Source organism: Octopus bimaculoides, chromosome 3, assembly GCF_001194135.2.
Source record: "Octopus bimaculoides isolate UCB-OBI-ISO-001 chromosome 3, ASM119413v2, whole genome shotgun sequence".
In the NCBI taxonomy this organism is placed as follows: Eukaryota; Metazoa; Mollusca; class Cephalopoda; order Octopoda; family Octopodidae; genus Octopus; species Octopus bimaculoides.
The window spans coordinates 22,523,100-22,542,894 of NC_068983.1; the positions used below are offsets into that span (position 1 = coordinate 22,523,100).

The 19,795-nt window shown below is 36.7% G+C and overlaps 1 protein-coding gene across 1 annotated transcript in view; it reads right to left on the minus strand.

The window, feature by feature from the left end:
* Positions 1–17,719, minus strand: part of LOC106879200 (forkhead box protein N3) — a 383,457-nt gene extending 365,738 nt beyond the window's left edge. The window contains exon 1 of the mRNA XM_052966714.1: positions 17,581–17,719. The gene's annotated coding sequence lies outside the window, so the exon portion shown is untranslated. The remainder of the gene's footprint in view (positions 1–17,580) is intronic.
* Positions 17,720–19,795: the final 2,076 nt, after the last annotated feature.

The window sequence follows — 19,795 nt, forward strand, 5'->3', positions numbered from 1 at the left end:
ATATATATATATATATATGTATATGTATGTGTGTGTGTATGTATGTGTATATATATATATATATATACACACATGCATACATATAAGTGTACATATGTAGGTGTGTGTGTATATATATATATATATATATCAGCTAGACTAATTAATACAAAAGCATAAATTATCCTCTAAAGAAACCAGCAGCAATAAAAGACAGTCACAGCTTTCATATGAATGAATTTAGTTTAGTAACCTTATCATTGGTAATAAATAGCAGTGACAGTTAAGACTGACATACATCTATCAAAAACAGATTCGCTTCTTAATATAATTACAGTGGGAGAAAAACAGACACAAAAATAAATGGGAGAGAGGATGTTGCTAGTTTTCACCCCCAGTCTACCCATCCATCCATGTTCTTAGTGCAAATTCCATTAAGGTCAACTGTACCTTTCAGGAGGGTGAACGGATTAATAAAACACAAGCAGCAGTAATGCATTGAAAAGCTAACAAACTGGAAGAATCGTTTGAGTATTAGATAAAACACCTTGTGGTATTTTTCTTGACTATTCGCAATGTTCTTTTCCCAGAAATTGAGAGCAGTTTTAAGGTAGGATGTAGGAAACTTCTCTACGTGAAAAAAAAGGATAAAAGTATGATCAAGTGGTTAAGAAAATCACTATGCAACCATGTGGTTCCAGGTTCAGTTTCACCGTGTGGCACTTTGGAGTAGTGTCTTCTATTGTAGCCCTGAGCCAACTGATGCCTTGGGAGTGAATTTGGCAAATGTAAAGTGTGTGCAAGCCTGTCGTGTGTGTGTGTGTGAATGCCTCACTCCCACTGCCACTTTACAACCTGCGTTTGATTTGTTTACGTGCCCGTAACTTAACAGTTTGGCAAAAGAGATGGATAAAATAAGTACCAGACTTTAAAAAAAAATAAGTATTGGTCAATTTGTTTGACTAAACCCTTCAAGGTTGTGCCCCAGCATGGCTGCTGTCGAATGACTGAAACAAGTAAAAGATAAAAGAAGAGATAAAGATATGCTAGTGGACAGGCCACTGTACAATACAACACAAAAAATAAATAAAGAATAATCCACAGGAGTCAAGTTGATCCCCTCTAGCCCTTCCACAAAAATTTGTAGCATTGTACAAAATTCTTGAAATCAATGGATGAAAGTATTATATAGAACTGGACTACAAAAAGTTTAAAATTTAAGCATGAATTAGACCCAATAAATAATTATGTGGCACGGCTATGTGTGTGTTTTTGGGTTCAGCCCCACTGCATGGTACTTTGAGTCATAGCTATCTTCTACAATAGTCCCAAACCAACCAAAGCCTTATAATCAGAGTCGGTTGATGGAAACTGGAAAAAAACTTAAGTGTGTGTGTGTTGCCTTGTCATTCATTTCTAATCTTCCATAAAAACATGTCCAGTTACAAAGAGATCGATAGAATAAGTACTAGGCTTACAAAGAATAAGTCCTGGGGTTGATTTGTTTGACTAAAGGCGGTGCTCCAGCATGGCCGCAGTCAAATGACTGAAACTAGTAAAAGAGTTTAAATGCTAAAGAGAGTAGGAGAAATTTGCCTCTATGAATTTTGTCAGAATTGTGATCCTTGGCAGGTACTATGAACCAAGCTGGAGCAGACCTAAGAGTAGTAGTGACTAAGAGGTAACTCCACACTCTCCAAAACTCATAAACTCCAAAGTTTCGAGCCTAACCAGTGGATGCAGTTTAACCCTTCAGCATTTAAACTCTTTTATTTGTTTCAGTCATTTGACTGCGGCCATGCTGGAGCACCGCCTTTAGTCGAGCAAATCAACCCCAGGACTTATTCTTAGTACTTATTCTATCGGTCTCTTTTTGCCGAACCGCTAAGTTATGAGGGACGTAAACACACCAGCATCAGTTGTCAAGCGATGGTGGGGGGGACAAACACAGACACACAAACATATATATATATATATATACGACAGGTTTCTTTCAGTTTCCGTCTACCAAATCCACTCACAAGGCTTTGGTCGGCCTGAGGCTATAGTGGAAGACACTTGCCCAAGGTACCACGCAGTGGGACTGAACCCGGAACCATGTGGTTCGTAAGCAAGCTACTTACCACACAGCCACTCCTACGCCTATGGTCATATCCAGCCAAAATATTCTATCTGTTTAAGTAAAAATAGGCCAGATCCAGCCTCTCACACTTACCCTATAATGTTAGTCTAAAAATAAACAATCACATTGAAATCTCAAGGCTACGCGAAAATGCATGATAAATTTAAAACAATGTGAATAAATAACCATTACATTTGGTGGAGAAATTTAAATGTTAAAAGATTAAACCAGCCACATCTGGCTCAAATATTCTTCCTACTTTATGTTCAAACAAGCCAGATCTGACCTCTCAAGACTACCTTAGAATGTCATCCTAAAAATAAACAATCACATCATCAAAGTCTCAAAGCTATGAAATAATGCTTAATTCAAACCAATGTGAATAAATAAGCATTGCATTTGACAGAATAATCTGAAAGCTAAAGGGTTAATGTGTTACTCGGGTCATTACAATGACTACCACAATGAAATATCCTTTGCAGAAACTTTGCTATCAGCAAGTTAAACCTTTTAAGAAGTATATTAACCCTTTTGATACCAACCCGGCTGAAACCGGCTTTGGCTCTGAGTAAAAATGTTTTGTTTCCAAAAGTTCTCAATTAAAATCTTCCACCAAACCTTAGTCACAATTTATGTTCTTAACACAAGCTGAATGATAACTAAGTTATTTTACTAAATTTTTTGTTATATTTAAAATAATTGAAAGAAACACAGAGCATCTCGAAATAAATACAGTAACGAAAGGGTTAAACTCTTTTTCTCTACACTGGTTTAGTCTGGGCTGTGCTCAGACTAAACCATTACAGGACTGCTGAAATCAGAAGAAGAGGAAACAGGGAGGGAATTCTAGAGGAACAATATTCTGAGGAAGAAGGATTTGCTATAGTTAATGCGGGGTCTTGTGGTGAGACACAAGTGATGCAAATAAGTTGGTAGTGGTACAAAACCAACAAGCTATAAGAAGTAGAGGCCACTATTGCACAGTAGAGCAAGACAATTTTTATGTTTTAGTCTTTTAGAAAAGAAACAAATAAAAGATTTCAGTCCTACTTCACTTCATAGTAGAGAGCTTATCAATGTTAATGTATTTAACAAAGATTTAAACTATATATATCTGTCATCAGTAAGAAAAAGTCACAATAAGACACTTTTAATAGCAAGTAATATTTATTAGTGACTTAAATATTTGTGTGTCTACAATTTGCTGATGCTCACAATAGTTACTGTCATAGCTGTAAACTCGTTTATCAATGAATTAAAAGGCAAAAAAAGTGACATAAAATATATAATATTTTGTGGTAGAAAACATGACAGTTTGGTCATTTGCTTTGAAATTTTAAATAGCTAGCAATTAACTGGTCTATTTCATAAACTGAATATAAAGTTGCAAATGACTGAGGGATATATTTACTCAAACTCTGAAGATTCAAAATAAAATATACAAATCAGATAACTGCAGAACAGTTTGGAGGTAGGTAGTGAAGGCTAATAATTAGTGTTAAGTAAAGATGGTCAAACATTTTCCTAACATCCATGCTTTTAAATTTATGTTTAAGTACAAATTAACATTAAAAGTTGAGACTTATCTAATCACTAGAATGAATAAAAAAAATAGCAACCTGGGTTATATTTCTCGACAAAGAGGTGTAGAAGACATTGATAAAAAAATTTAACAGTTATTAACCAAGCCAGCTGAAAATATATTTCTACACTGATGAAATAATATTTCTTATGGAACAATTGAGAAGGAAGGGATATACCCTTCTACATCACCCAACACTGAATTCCTTGAATATACACGGTCACCCAGCCAAGTCAAATGTGCTTCAAATCCTGACAATCCCGATGTGAAAAAGGAAGTTGAAATAGGAGCCAACTACTTCTGTTTGATACATCCAGACCAACAGATAATGAGTAACTTATTAGAAAATGAAATACACACAGAAAGCAAAGGATAAAAAAAGTTTTTTTTATGAATGACAAGTCAAAGCATAAAGATTATGATTGCTATTGTTTGTTGTGTTGCTTTGTTTTTCCAATCCAGCGTAACAAAATGAAAACTAATCAACTTAAACAGCAATGGTTTTCTTAACTCCTTAATAGGGAAGCTATAAGGAGTGCTTACCGATAATTACTGACTACATTAGCAATAAGAGATGTGGTTTCTAAACACTAAGCACAGAAAATGAAACTGTGAAAACAAAGGATTAGCTTAAGCGCTACACTGTAACGCCGGTGTTGTTACAGCATTGGCTAACCATTCACAAAGTTGCTCTACAGGTTAATTACTCTGGCTGAGTCCATAAAAGCCACAATCATCTTATTGATACTCGAAAATCTATTTGAAGCTGATTGACACTCAAGCTAATTTGAGACCAGTGTTATGGTATGCTTTTTTTTCTTTTCTTTGTGTTTATATTTCTCAGTTTATCTTTCTTCACATGGCAGTAAAATGTGAATATTCTTTAACCTTCACATTAGTATTCCCACCACCACCACTCCACTCATTTATAAGTAGTGATTAGAAAAATATAACAATGCATTTTTTAGTTACCCCTTTTTTTCGTAAGCATATTTCTGTTGAAATATACTGCCTTTGTTTTAATTAATTTTGAAAAATAATGAAGAATTCAGTAAAGTAACTTGTCATGTTAAGCTGGTGTTCTGAACAAATTAATATGAAATTTTGATAGAAGGTTTTAAATCCAGATCACCCTAAAACAAGAACTTGATCTCATAGAACTAAGGTGGGTTGATATCATCTTCATCATCATTTAACATCAGTTGTCCCTGCTATCATGGGTTGGATGGTTTGACCTGAGCTAACTAGGGAGCTGCACTAGACTCAAGTCTGATTTGGCAAGGTTTCTACGCCAACCACTTTACAGAAGGTTGAAGGTGCTTTTACATGGTACTACCAAAGGGAACAGTCTTAACATTTCTGCAACAGAGTACAGGTCTTGTTGAGTACAGCAAGGTGCCAGGTATCTTATCTTTTGTCAGTACAGCAAGGCACCAGGCACCTTGATCCTTTGTCAATACAGCAAGACACCAGGCATCTTGAAAAGGATTAATACCAAAATTTACCTTAAGCTATCATTGCTGTGGATCTAGATTTGAAGCTAACTCCTCAGACAGATTCAGAAATCTTGCTGAATCATAGTGCCACATCATTTAACCCTTTGGAATTTACATTACTATCAAATATAATGTTTATTTATTCACATTTTTTAAAGTTAATCTTGTATTATCATGTAGCTTTGAGATTTCAAAGTTATGACTGCTTATTTTTAGAATGACATTGCAGGACAGATCTGAGAGACTGGATGTTGTCAGTTTGAAGATAGGTAGAACATTTCGGCTAGATATGGCTAGTTTAAATGCTAAAGGCAATCTTTAAAAACAGCATATCTTATAGCTAACAGGTCGTGTGACATGGAATTTACTTTGAAACCATGCAGTTTCAGGTTCTATCCAACTGTAAGGCATCTTAAGGAAAGTGTCTCCAAAATGGTCTCAGACTGACCAATGCTTTGCAAGTAAAATTGGTAGATGTAAACTATATGGAAATCTGTTCTGTGCGTATGTTGGTATTTCACACTTTTATAAGACACAGTGATGTCATGTTTTCATTTGCTGTAAACAATGTCTTATTGCTCTCTATTTTTGAAAATCAGGTGAATAAAAGATCCCTTATTTGAAAAACAGGTAAAGGTTGGCAACAAGAATAGTATCCAGCTGTAAAATTCTACCACAATATGTACACACTCAAACCCAAACCATGGGAGAGGGAAAAAAGACACACATAAAATATACAAACGTGAAATTATTTTGCATTTAATCTCAAGCTATATTCCATTTTACATTTTATTTTCTCACTATAGTCTTGGAGACAGTTTATGATACAAGGTTTTATTTGCCTATTTCCAATACTGTACATTTTCTGTGTTATTTCATGAAATAAAAGACATTTAAAATTAGTGTGAAATCTAAAATTTTCTTTGCTTTCTTCTTTATCTTTATCTTCACAATATTGTTTTCAAACACACGGTTCCATCTAGAATATAGTCTTACACATTAAATAGCTATAATCATAAAGAAAATCAGTTTCAAGATAGAAGAGCAAATTGTGTATGTATATATATATATACATGTGTGTGTATGTGTATATATGTGTGTGTGTGTGTAAAACACCAGTGTAATTTGTTTAAGTTATTTATGAACCTGGGAAATGCTTGAGTACTTGCTACTCATATAAAACAGAAAAATATCTTAATAAAATATAAAATATTAGTAACTGAAAGGGAATTGAAACTGAAGCAAAGGCATTGTGCTGTGTCCTTGGGGAAATCATAACAAAATTATTTCACTAACTTGAAAATAGGTAACAGCTCTAGTTTAATATGATTGAGTATTCAGTAGTACTAGCATGCAAGAATAGAGGAAAGAAAAAGAAAAAAAAAGATACCAATTCAACAAGGATGATGAATAGCAGTGTCTAGAAACAAATTGGATAAGTCTATTGGGTTACTCAGCAATAAAATACAGGAAAAGAAACATGGAAAGTATCAAGAATTTTCAGCTCTAAGTTCAAATCCAATCAGTTAAATTAGATTTTTCTGATATAAGGGTTAATAAAAAGAATATACAAATCCAATATAGACAGCTAAAAGGAGGGGTGGAGAAGTATTTGGACATTATTAAAGAAAAGAATAAACTTCATCATTGGCTACATGAGCATATGATGGAAGACTAAGACAAGATTGTTGAGTAAATTTTGACCCTCTTTCAAAAACAATTTCTAGTTTTAATTTATACTGGGATGTGCAACCTTCCTTTTCTCAGTGTCTGATGTATTAACTATAAAGTTTCCCTGAAAACTTTCATGTAGCAATAGCCTAGTTGCTATTGTCAAAACCTGTCAAGCTACAAAAGAGTTCCAAATCTGGAAGAATGGTCTAGACTCAAAAAGCTGAAAAGACTAAGACCAAAATAATAATTAACACCACTTTACTATGCCTGCATGTTTTGGACAGAATTTGGTTGAAATGGATTTTCTATAACCAGATGTCCTTCCTATCGCTGACGCTTACCTGTTATCAAGTAAGATAATATTTCCCTATGACCAAACATGTTTCCATGGAAGATGAAATAGGGACACTGCTTGCATGACTATAACATTCATTTACAGCTAGCACATAATCTCAAAGCAAGGAAACAATAACAGACACACACCTATACACATTATGTAAGATGGGGCTTCTTTTAAGTTTCTCACAAGGCTTTGGCCAACCCAAAGTATCATATAGTGAGAATAAACCCACAACCATGTCATTGGGAAACAACCTTCTTGAACACAGCCACATCTGTGCCTAGAGCACAAAATTCCAGCACCACAGGCGATAAAGTTCATAGAAACAAGGGGCCAGATGAACCAGAAACACCATAAAATGAAATCTCCGGCAGCTCAGATGATTTACCAAGATGTAGCAGGTAGCTTCAGTTATCTGAGTGATATAATTACAACTGGATATACAGAGAGTTGCCAGTGCCCCTGGACTGGCTCTTGTGCGAGTGGCACATAAAATACACCATTTTGAGCGTGGCCGTTGCCAGTACCGCCTGACTGGCCTTCGTAGGATTTTCGAGCGAGATCGTTGCCAGTGCCCCTGGACTGGCTCTTGTGTGGGTGGCACATAAAATACACCATTTTGAGCGAGGCCGTTGCCAGTACCGCCTGACTGGCCTTCGTGCAGGTGACACGTAAAAGCACCCACTACATTCTCTGAGTGGTTGGCGTTAGGAAGGGCATCCAGCTGTAGAAACTCTGCCAAATCAGATTGGAGCCTGGTGTTGCCATCCGGTTTCACCAGTCCTCAGTCAAATCGTCCAACCCATGCTAGCATGGAAAGCGAACGTTAAAGGATGATGATGATGATAATGTTGAGAGAGCTGTTAAATTTGCTGGCAACAAAAGGTTTCTTCAATGTAAATTGTATGTAGTTTAAGCAAGAAGTATGAAACTACATAGCAGAAGAATATGAGCATTAAACGTAGAACATCTGCAGAGGCTAGAAACTTTCACTAAACTTAAGTGCAGGAACAGCTGCATGGTTGCAAAGTTCATTTGACAACCACATGGGTTCAGTTCTGCTGCATGGCATTATCAGCAAGTGTCTTCTACTATAAGCACCAAGATGACCAAAGCCTTGTGAATGGATCTGGTAGCTGAAAACTGAAAATGGCCTATCTTGTGTGTGAGTTGTTTTGTCTTGACATCCTACAATGCTCCATGAAAACATATCCAGCCATTGTGCTGCTGGTGTTAGGACTAGGAGAAATATCTTGCTTGGAATTAGATGAAGGTTGGCAACAAAAAGAACATCCAGCCATAGAAGATCTGCTTTAACAAATTTCATGTAACCTGTGCAAGACTGGAAAAGAGAATGTTAAAATGATAATGATGAAAGAATCGGTGAACTTGACATTTTAACCCTGCGCCAAATACATACAGCTTGCTGGACTGATTCATAGAAATTTGAAACTTAACTGTCTTGGCCATAGATGATGAGTAAAGTTGCATATGATTATTAACTTCTATGAATGATGGAGCACAAGTGAATGAAAGGCCAGTTGAGCAGCATAGACATCAGTTAATGTTGTGGTTAGGGCCCATGAGCAAAGAAATTCAAATCATTCCTATCATTTATCAAAACCTCCAACCCATGATAACATGGTAAGTGTATACAAAATTATGATATATATATATATATTATGTGCACACACCCACATCATTAGTCACTCAAAAATTTTGGTAGCAGCATGCCGACAACACTTCACTGAGGAGATCTAATAAGGCTGAAACATGTCTACAGCTACCAAGCAAAGACACGCCTTCATCCCTACCTATCTCTAATTTTTGATCAATTGAAATTTTGGGACTTCTTTTCCTTGCCCCATTTGAGAATCATGGTCATTAACGTTCATGAATTTACTTCTCATCGTAGCTATAATTTCAACAGATTAAAAATTTTCAGTTCATTGCACTCTGTATGGCTGCCTGCATTTAACTACTAGAATAAATTCCTTACAATATTTTACAACATCAAATACAAGATCTTAGACCACATCCAAGACAGCCCCACCACCACCACTGAATGGCCAATCATCAACACACTTCAACCTTTGACCCAGACATACTGTTCTGTCTCACTTTCTCTCCCACCACTACAACAGTGGCTGCTGCTTCTTGGAGCCACTGGTCTCTTGGTACCTCCCCACCAAGCATTCTTCACTCATTACTCATTGTGTATCCCTTCCCTAGTTCTATGCTAATTCTAACAACTTAAATCCCAAGAGTGTCCACCTGCTGGAATTCCTTTTCTGCTCATGTTTTTACAGCAGCTGTCACCTTGAAATTATTCAAGAGTTTTAATCAGACTTTGAAGGTACACAATCACCATCAGTACAAACATGCCGCTGCTATAAAAAAATAACAAAAATGTGTCTTCCCATTTTGAGTCAAAAATCCCACCAAGACAGACTACCTTTCATCTGTCTCAGGGGTCAGTAATGTACTAGTCCTACACCAATTTGATTCAAATCTGTGGCCTTGAGCCAAAGCTCAAAATAAATATTTCAATAGGCGCAAGAATGGCTGTGTGGTAAGTAGCTTGCTAATGAACCACATGGTTCCGGGTTCATTCCCACTGTATGGCATCTTGGGCAAGTGTCTTGGGCCAACCAAAGCCTTGTGAGTGGATTTGGTAGACGGAAACTGAAAGAAGCCCATCGTATATATGTATATATATATGTGTGTGTGCGTGTGTGTGTCTGTCTGTCTTTGTCCCCCTAGCATTGCTTGACAACCGATGCTGGTGTGCTTATGTCCCTGTCACTTAGCACTTCGGCAAAAGAGACCGATAGAATAAGTACTAGGCTTATAAAGAATAAGTCCCGCGGTTGATTTGCTCGACTAAAGGCGGTGCTCCAGCATGGCCACAGTCAAATGGCTGAAACAAGTAAAAGAGTAAAGAGCAAATGTCACAGAGAAAGAGGCCCCTCTTGAAATGAGAATGTAATCTGGCTTTCATTATTAAATGTTCAGTCTGTTGAGTCAGAAGAGGAACAGTAGCACCCATGACATCTACAAATTCTCAAAGATCAGTGATAGAAAGGAAGAGAAAGAAAAACTCAGCAGACCAAATTCCATCTGATGGTTTTTTGCTCACAAGAACTGGATTGTTTATCATGCTTCTAGTAAAGAGTCTGAATTTTGCATTCAAGTACATTGATTCATCCATGTAACATTAGAGTCTTATCACTATCAGCCAGGCCTCAAAAACTCTTCTTTCCACCATGAAAAGGTTGGTGATAGACAAAAGACAGAATTTAAACTCAAAATGCTGCCATAACAGATGTATCACAAAGCATCACACCTGATGCTCCAACAATTCTACCAATCCTCTACCCTCCATTGGTACTTTATTATAGATCTTGAATGGGTTAAGAACAGAGAGCTTAAACAAATACCACAAAGCATTCTGAGACTCTAATGGTCCTGCCAATTCACTGCTTCAAGAAAATATAAGGAAGGAAGAGGGATTTTGGGGTTCTGTATCAGAGCAAAATGTTTTGAATGCAGAGAGAATATTTCGGGCATGCTAACAGGAGTACCACTCACCTACTAAAGATGACAAATGCTCTTCTTAATAATTGCGTCCTTGCAATAACATTATATAATCAGCTCATAGTTTGTTTTCAAATCTAATAATACACATTCAGAAGCAACAATTATATTGTATTATGTATAAAAATAGGCTAAACTTTGTGTGTTTATACTTATGCTAGAGTCATAGATTCGGCATGATAAGTACATTGTGACAACAACCACCATATGCCAATATTTGAGAATACACGGTTACCCAATACCTTATCAAACACAAGATCTTCCTCTCAACTTTGTTACCTTTTACAAACAGATAGTGGCATATTTTTACCCACAGACATATACATAGTACCCATTCTCAGCTCTTATCAATTAAGATGAGATTTACACTTGAAATAATGATTACCAAACATATATGCATTTACATAAGTATATTATCTAAAAACCTAAGTGGACAGACTGTGTAGTTGTATAGATACAATGTGGTATGATAAATAGATATGTTAAGGTGTAAGTAAGTGTTTAAAAAGTTTTCATAAACTCCATAAAAAAGCATTATAATTATGATTTCTTACATAAACACAGCCACACATTTAGGGGAAGAGAACATATGATCATATCAACCAAGTACTTGACTAGTATTTATTTTATTGAAGAGTGAAGGGCAAAGTCAAATTTGAAATCAAGAAATACAAGAGTCATAACTAAATAATGCGAATTTCATCCAATGCACAATTTGAGTTAAACAAAACAAAACAAAAAAAAAAACAATACATGAAGTTTTTGTCCAATGAATGCTTTATAAGAATTTTGCCAATGATAAATAATACTCTCTCTTTTACTCGTTTCAGTCATTTGACTGCGGCCATGCTAGAGCACCACCTTTTGTCAAACAAATCGACCCCAGGACTTATTCTTTGTAAGCTTAGTACTTATTCTAGCGGTCTCTTTTGCTGAACTGCTAAGTTACGGGGACGTAAACACACCAGCATCGTTGTCAAGCGATGTGGGGGGGGAGGGGCAAACACAGACATACAAATATATAAATATACATATATACGACGGGCTTCTTTCAGTTTCCGTCAACCAAATCCACTCACAAGGCTTTAGTCGGCCCGAGGCTATAGTAGAAGACACTTGCCCAAGGAGCCACACAGTGGGACTGAACCCGGAACCATGGGGCTAATTTTTCTATGATAGTATTGTTTGAATTATTTGAGATAGATCTCAAAAAAACAAAAACAAAACTGGCTTCTTAAATAGGGCAACAAATATATATGTGGACAGAATTTGAGTGAATACAATCAGCATTGTTTTAACATCCACTCTCCCATGCTTGCATGGGTTAGATGAAGTCTATTAAGGCAGATTTTTCTATAGCTGACTGCCCTTCACAGCACCAATGCTCACCTGTTTCCCAAGTAAGGTAATATTTTCTTCATGGCCAGACATGTCCTTGCAGAATATTGGTAATAAATGGCATTGCCTGTATGACAGTCACGATTTGAAGACAAGGAGACACAACACACACACACACAAGCTTCTTACAGTTTCCATCTTCCGAATCCATTCAAAAGGCTTTGGTTGGCTCAGGGCTGAATGCACTGAGACTGAACCCAAAAAGCCATGCAATTGAGAAGCAAACTGCTTAACTGCACAGCTACACCTGTACCTATGCAGCAAGATAAATATAGAAATAAATGGTAGCCAACAAGACGGTTCTGAAGATAGTAACAAAAATTCTCCCAATGTTTCTTCTATTACAACATTATATCACAAGAGACTGGCATAATTAATTGCTAATGATGCAACAATTTACTTGTGAAAATGTTAGCCAATTAGGAAATCACTATGCAGAAACCAGACCTGCTAGAAATAGCAGCCAAGTTTTCCTCAAACACCACTCTAGATACACTGTGTCTGAAATCAAGATGGAGAAATCATGGCTTTTAATGCCTTTGATCATAAGGTGTACTAAATGAGCGCTAATTCGAAGCATAAACAACAATATTTAGAACAGGATTATTTCAAAATAAAAGCAAAACAGGAAAAGCCAATGAGAAGGAAATGCTCAATAAATTAATTAACTTGCTAATAATATGAGTCCAGAGTTAATTCCTAATCCCAGCAATAACATTCCCAACCTTAAACCTAGAGGGTCAGTTAAGAACTTAACTGACCCACAAGGTTTTTTTAAAATTTTGCCTAACTTAGGTGGCACTCCGTCGCTTACGACATCGAGGGTTCCAGTTGATCCGATCAACAGAACAGCCTGCTCGTGAAATTAACGTGCAAGTGGCTGAGCACTCCACAGACACATGTACCCTTAACGTAGTTCTCGGGATATTCAGCGTGACACAGTGTGACACGGCTGACCCTTTGAATTACAGGCACAACAGAAACAGGAAGTAAGAGTGAGAGAAAGTTGTGGTGGAAGAGTACAGCAGGGTTCGCCACCATCCCCTGCCAGAGCCTCGTGGAGCTTTAGGTGTCTTCACTCAATAAACACTCACAACGCCCGGTCTGGGAATCGAAACCGCGATCCTATGACTGCGAGTCCACTTCCCTAACCACTGGGCCATTGCGCCTCCATTTTGCCTAACTTATCCAGAGTGAAAAAGTAAAGGCAGAGATGGTTGTATGATTAACTGAAAAGAAGCATGATGTATATGTGTGGTTAGAGCGTTGGGCTCACAATCATGAGGTAGTGAGTTCAATTCCTGGACCAGGCTGTGTATTGTGTTCTTGAACAAGACACTTTATTTCACATTGCTCCAGTTCACTCAGCCATAGAAATGAGCTGTAACATTACTGGTGCCAAACAGTATTGGCCTTTGCCTTACCCTTGGGTAATATTGGTGGCATGGTGAGGGGAAGCTGGTATGCATGGGCAACTGATGGATCTCCATAAACAACCTTGCCTGAAATTGTGCCCCAGAGGGTAACTTTTTAGGTGCAAGCCCATGGTCTTTTATGACCGAGGGGGTGGCTCCTTCCTCCTTACTATGCTGTAAAGATGTTGGTGAAAGGAAGTGCATCCAGCTTTAAAAACCTGTCCCCCCTCTACAACCCAAAAAATATTAACCAGCAGAAGAGCAGTCTCTGCAGGCCACAGCAAAGCAAGCATAATCCTGCAGATAACTTCTACAGTATCACTGCCATGATAAAATGTATCTAGTCCATATTGTCATACAGTCCCACTAGTGCTAATCTCAAGATAAAATACACCTAGTCCCAGCATGTCAGATGACCAAAGGCCATGAGATTATGTAAGGCCCATTTAACCCATGCTACCATAAAAAAATATGATAATGATCTTAATGTATCTAGGATTACACAGTCCAATGTATTCTTCCATTTTACCCAAAGACATTCAATGTGATTTGAAGATTTCACTATTATTTCTAACAGGTGAAGCCTGCCATGAAGAGGTTCCCATGTCGGCTGACAGTATTATCACTGCTGGGACAGGAAAAGTTAGCATAATGAAAATGCCTTATTTAAATAAATCGATGAACAATGGCTGTAACATCACATAGTGACCAGAAGCTCAAACCTTATGGCAACAGCCAAACGCTATACACTAACACAATCAGAGAGCCTCAAAACATGGTTACCTAATCTGCCCAAAAGAGCAGCCAAATTTCTCTAAAACTACACACAACCATCATTAAAAAAACTAAACAAGATAATGTATGAAGAAGTATTTTATGCTTGGATGGTCATGTCTATAGAACACCTTTGATTATAATTCAATCAAAGCTGACTTGGGACTAAGCAACACAACTACCTCATCTCTAAAGTGGCATTTTTTTTTCTAGGCTCTCTGTCAAGAAAATCTCTACTGCCTTTGCAGAAACCTCCACACTTTCATGCACTTCCAAAATTCTGCAAAATTTCTAACTGGCCATGGGTAAATATTACCTTGCTTGGAAACAAGTATGGGCATCCGGCCATAGAAAATCTGCCTTAATAAGCTCCGTCCAACCCATGGAAAACATGGACGTTAAAACGATGATAATCACACAACAATGGAATCTTAATTTTCTAAACTTCAACAATAGCAAAATTACTGCCCTTAACATCAGCAAGGCCATCAGTTATGTCGGGAGTATCAACACCAACTTGCCTTTCAATAAGGCAATGAAATTCCCAATCAGATCATTCACCTGTAACATGTTCTGACAGAATTCACCCCAAACCACATATATCAACTCGGGTACACCAGGGTCTACACAACACCCTTCCCATACATTACAACACCCAGCTAAAGTCCTTAAAGTTAATACAATACTAGGCCTTACAATTTCTGCAAATCTCTCGTAACTACAAATATTGCCAAAACTGCATCCTAATTGCTGAGGTTCCTTTTAAAAATTAGAACAAAGATTTCATCCCGGTCCAGTGCTGTCCATCTATAAAACTTATGTATGACCCGTAATAGAGTCTAATACACTATAATCACTGTTTCTTCTTTATGTATCTTCTACAATGACTACAAGCAGTCGATTTTGTCCTGAACCAGCTCGTACCTACATTTCACAGGCTTACTCGCGGCACTTGTCTACCACGATTCCCACTGCCTCGCCCTAACCAGTGAAATGTTTAGTATAAAACCCAATCATTCTACCTCAGAACCACAAATACTGTCCAAGTTTCTCTATAGGCGTCAATTCACAAAGGTTTAAACAGAACATCGCCTGCACTTCAGGTTAGTCTGGTAGGACCTCCAAAAGTCAAGAGGTCTGATCCTCAAATAATTTATATTATATTTATCCTAATGTCAACACGGATGTGCGTGTATAAATATATATATATGTTTGTCTAAATAACGATGTCAACCACTCAAACCATAGAGCTTATTTACTTCTAAAACAATTTCACTAAAAGCGTGTATCGAGCACTTTGCAAAAAGTATATATTTGTGTATATAGTTATATATAAATATATAAAATGTGTGTCTGTGTGTGTGTGTACCTAAAATAAAATGATGTGACGAAGCGGTATCGTGTCATATTATTTATATTTATAAAGTGGTTAACGTCACAAATGTTGTTCATATGTTCAACAATAAATAAGCCAGATACCAAATGACGAAAATAAAATAAAGAAGTTCAGGACTTATTGGGTACATAAAACCATTGTTATGATTACCGTTATTAGATTTACTATCATGTACTATGTTAGAAGATTAGCTTGTTAGATGAAAATAATTCGGATATCAAGTTTAAACTCATTGTTTTTGTTATTCTTTGAATTTTTCTTCGATTTACAATATTCAATAATTTATAGCCTGCTCCAACATTTTAACGATTTCTTTAGACCTTGAATAATAAACATGAGATTTAATTTTGTGAGGAGAAAGCAAAACGAAAAAGAACGACGGTTGTTGTTGTGAATAGTTCTATGAGGCCTTAGCAAAACACGATCCAAAACGTCTTCCTCTTCACGCAAACATTACACGTACGATGTTATTTTTTATTTTTATCAGACAAGGAAAGAAGGGATAAATGGTTTCGTCATCGGGCAATATTATGTCACTAGAATTTTGTATCTTACTCGACTGATTACAACAATGTAAGAGAAATAAATCGAAGGGTGATTTTTTTTCCTTGAGTATAAACAAACAATTCAGTTACATAAACACGAGATAGACAGAGACAGAAAAATGTGGAAAGGAAAGATAAAATGTGTCATTTAGCTTTTATAACAGCTTTTTGTTCTGTCCGAGAGTAGAGGGAGGTTTTAACTCCTGCTCCCCACTACATCAACTGCCACGTGCATACATATGATCGGCAGAATAGGAAAGGCCAAGACTGATGCCGAAATCAGCAGATAAATTAACCCCCCCACACCATCATTGAACTACATCAGTAAGGCACACCACAACCCTTGCTCTGCGATTTACAGATTATTTCAAGGTACGATTAAATGCATTTGGAACAATCTACTCATCGCAAATAGGAACGTGTTTACTAATAAAACGAACAAGGACGGGTTTGTGTGCGTATATACACATATACATAGATGCGCGAGTGATTTTGTGCGAATTTGTTATTGTACAACAATCAGGTCATAAACAACAATTCGACGAAATTCTAAACAATTTTTTTTTCTCCACATTTCGATTTAATTATTAGACTAGCGAGAAAAATTTAATTTTATGACAATAAATGCTGTGTTTTCGTAGCAAAAAAAAAAAGAATGTAGAGGGAATGAGAGAAAGAAATTGCTTAAAATCAAAGACAGCTTCAACGACACCGACATGGCAGTCTCGAAGAGTCGGGAGGACACAGTGACACACAAAAATACAGACGGCTTGTTTATAAGGAGGGGGCAAAAGCTGCGAATGATTGTACGTGTGTGTATGAGAAGTGGAACGAATAAATATAATGAAGAAGACGACATCGACCATAGATTTGGGATAGGGAGATATTTATCAACCGATCTAACTTAAAATTAAACGACCGAGATAAAAAGTTCACAACAGGGTTTCATGTAAAACAATGTAATTAGATATACATTCTGTTAATACAAAAGCCATTTTAAAAACGTTTAAGAAGACGGGAAAATAATAAACGAACGAAAAAACAGTGAGATAACCAAAGTCGGCCTAATAATGTTTTCGCGGGAACTTAAGCTGTAGACATTTAATTTCAAAGTCAGACTGAGCGCACCTTGGACAGTAGTCGACCTCCACAATACTTATAAAGACAACTCCAGTCCAAAACAGCAGCCACCATGTAATAACAGCGATCAGAAATTTATACGCAATCTTTAAAGAAAGGCCATAACTAACAGTTGAACTTACCTAGCTTTCCTTATTTACAAAAATGAGAATGTTTTTCTTGACCTAATATTCTCTCGGAATGGTCCGAATCTCCTCCACCTCGCCGTGCCGCACTTACATTCACCATTAGATTTCACCGGAAGTTTGCAACGAGACCACGTGATTACGCCCTTTCATTAGATACGCAACACGCACTGCCTTAACTCCCTTCTCTCCAAATGAGCAACAATGTTCCACAACATCATCTGTTGTAGTTTTGTTCTTTTTTTTCCTCTCTCTCTCTCACTTTCTCTATAATTGCATTCAACTTTTCAACTTCTTTCTCAAAATAAAATGACAAAATGCTCATAGATATTATATGGTGTTATTTAAATTATTTATATCTAATTTTTCGTTCTAAAGCATGGTAATCTAGATAAACATAGTGGTTAATTACTTTGCAAAATAATTATTTTTAAAAAAATATTAAATTATATTGAAAATTATTTGATAATGTAGATTCGATAATAATATTACGAATTATAAAAATTATATATATGCAATTCACATACAAACATTTTCGAAGTAGTGCTATTATCTTAATTCAACAAGCTACTTTTACATTCAGATTTAATAAAATTGTAAAGATGAGAGCTAATTTATTTATATATCTGTTACTGTCTTATTTCGGAGCAAAATAACTCTTTTAGCCAAATCAAAACCGCCACAACATTCCATCTGAACGTTTTTATTATGTTACTTAGACTCGAAAATTAAAATACTGTTTACTTGCTTCAGACAAAAGTTTTTCTCTAATATTTATTAAGTTCAAAAACATGAAATTTACTTCACGTCACTCGCTCATTCTCTCCTGCATAGTTCAGTTGATAGAGAAACAGGCGTGAGTATTCTATTTTTTCCGTAATGTAAATATATCTTCTTAGTTGTGGACATATATTTATTCTACATTAAACTCGTTATAAACAAAATCTTATTTATAACATGCTTTTATATATATATATATATATATATATATATATTCTCAGTGTTTACATAGCGGGATGAGTTCTTTTGACCTCATATAATCAGCTGAAGTCAATACAAATACACGTGTATAATTTGTGCTGAAAGTTTTCAGCTTTCAACAGTAAACTAAAGGGTCTCTAAGCTAGTGGTTTTCACCCTTTTTAATATCCAGGCCAGATCCCAAACCTCACTTTTTGTGGGGAGCCGCAATTATATTTATAGAGGGAAGACCGTCGAGGGCTGTGAGAAGCATGTATGAAGGCTGCTTAAAGCCTTGTGAGCCGCAGTCGAGAACTGCTGCTCTAAGCAGTCGCTCGACCTGCTAGAAATAGCAGCTAAATTAGCCTGAAATCACACTTATCGAAAAGAAAAACAAATGACGCAATAGACAATATCACACTAAACACTCTTAAAAATAGTGTGGTCATACCTGAAATGATCATCCAAACTGCTTTAATCACTCGAGAAGGAAGTACCCATAACTTTTACAGAACCTACGAGACAGAGAGAAGGGAGAGATCAGCTAAGTGTAGGTATGGCCTGAATACTTAGAACTGATAGGACTTTGCTACAGGTTCACAAAGTGCCAAGTCTTTGGTGTTAAATCAAGAGATGGATTCAGTCCACCATGGTAAAATTTTAATGAAGAACACAAAAAGTCTGAACAAGTACCACCAGGCATCCAGTCCAATATTCATAGTCCCATCAATCAACCTCCCTTCATAGGTACTTTTTTATGGACTCTGAAAGGATGAATGGTAAATCTGACCTCAGCACAGTGACATAGATAGAGTGTGGGCCACCTGGGCAGCACTTGAGTTATCCCTTCTCATCCCTTTGGGTTCTCTAAGCCTACACAGGCTTACACAACAAACCCAAAGTGCCACACCCTTAAAAGCATCACCCAGAGTGGACAACGTCCCTCACCTCCTAACAGCTCTTCCAATGCACCTCCTAAAATGCATACCATTATTTAATTTAGTTTTTTTTTGGGGGGGAGGGGGTATATCTGTAATTATATTCTAAAATTGGGCCATAAATATGTAATACACTCCTTTTTATATATTCTCTTTTACTCTTTTACTTGTTTCAGTCATTTGACTGCAGCCATGCTGGAGCGCACAGCCTTTAGTCGAGCAAATCGACCCCAGGACTTATTCTTTGTAAGCCTAGTACTTATTCTATCGGTCTCTTTTGCGAACCGCCAAAGTTACGGGGACATAAACACATC